Raw genomic sequence first — 1,304 nt, 5'->3', positions numbered from 1 at the left:
AGAGAGAGAGAGAGCGCAAGCGAGCGAGAGAGCGAGCGAGCGAGCGAGAGAGAGAGAGAGAGAGAGAGAGAGAGAGAGAGAGAAAGAGAGAGAGAGAGAGAGAGATAGAGAGAGAGAGAGAGGTAGCTTGACCGATACTGAAAAGACACCTGCAACTGAGTAAGAAATACTCCATGATAGAATAGGGATGGGTGGGGAAAGAGAACGGAGTCACGCGTGAAAAAAAAAGAAAAAAAAAGAGCAGGGTTCCTTCATCTTAAACTGTCTTTATAACTAAATTCGTTGATTATTATCGTTGAGGAACTACAAGGCGGGTGACCAGGAATTGTGATACCACAGCGCCAAAAATACATAACTCAAAGAATACAGAGAAGACACTAGATGTCCGTGTCGATAGAAATCAACTTGCAGGAACTTGGGGTCAGAAATATCCCAATTTACGCCCAGACAAAAGAAAGAAAAGGAAAAATAAACATTTTTGATAATCAAAGGAGAACGTTTACCAATGAATTAAAACGATGAATACACTATTTCGTATACTCCTTTTCTTGCTGTTTTTTAAATTAACGTATTTAGTATATTATTTAGTTGATTTTCCCTCATTCGTTGCTAGGCTCCCCACAAACCTATTTCATTTCAATGTCATTGGAAATATCAACGTAATTAGGGACACTATTTTCCCATCTGATCTATCAGGAAGAGCTCTGAAGAAAATGATTAAAAAACTCAACTTTGTTTTTACCACTTTTGGTGCGTAATGTTTTTATGTTATTTAATGAGCTATTAAATGAATATACGCGAATACGAATACTTATAAAATAATGTCAGAACACAAGGAAATTGAAGATATTATCATTGTAATTGTAATCCAGTATCGGAACTTTTCCCATGAGACCTTTGTATACAACCATAACACTTTTGTGTCAAAAATTGACACCAGGGTCAAGATAGCTGTAGATTAAAAATGTCAAGAAGTGCCCACAATATGCTACATGTGACACCCCCATGTCACCTTTCAAGTCACAGCATCAATTTAGTTGAACACAATGTCTAATACTTGTGCCATTTCAAAAAAAAAAAAAAGTTTAGTGAGAGTACCTGCACATTTTTAACTTAGACAGAAGACGACCAACCAAAAAAATCTGTAGATTTTCGAAGAAGTATTAGGTAATGTTGCTGTTTGCACTATGTTTTTATCAAGACCCGCAAGAATAAATATGGAGCCACACACGTTTGTTATAGAGAGAGTTGACAGGCACTGTGCAGGTTATTTCAAGAGGGCTGGACCAGGGGGGGGGGGGGGG

At 37.9% G+C, this 1,304-nt stretch overlaps 1 protein-coding gene across 1 annotated transcript in view; it reads right to left on the bottom strand.

Annotated features, from left to right (window-relative positions):
* The window catches only part of LOC101860035 (potassium voltage-gated channel subfamily H member 1), a gene marked incomplete at its 5' end in the record, with an annotated part of 60,392 nt that overhangs the window by 40,901 nt on the left and 18,187 nt on the right, over positions 1 to 1,304 (bottom strand). The window lies entirely within an intron of this gene.

The sequence above is a fragment of the Aplysia californica genome, unplaced genomic scaffold (assembly GCF_000002075.1).
Source record: "Aplysia californica isolate F4 #8 unplaced genomic scaffold, AplCal3.0 scaffold00419, whole genome shotgun sequence".
NCBI lineage: Eukaryota > Metazoa > Mollusca > Gastropoda > Aplysiida > Aplysiidae > Aplysia > Aplysia californica.
The sequence above is the reverse complement of the archived record's forward strand: the minus strand, read 5'-3'. Positions and strand labels throughout refer to the sequence as shown.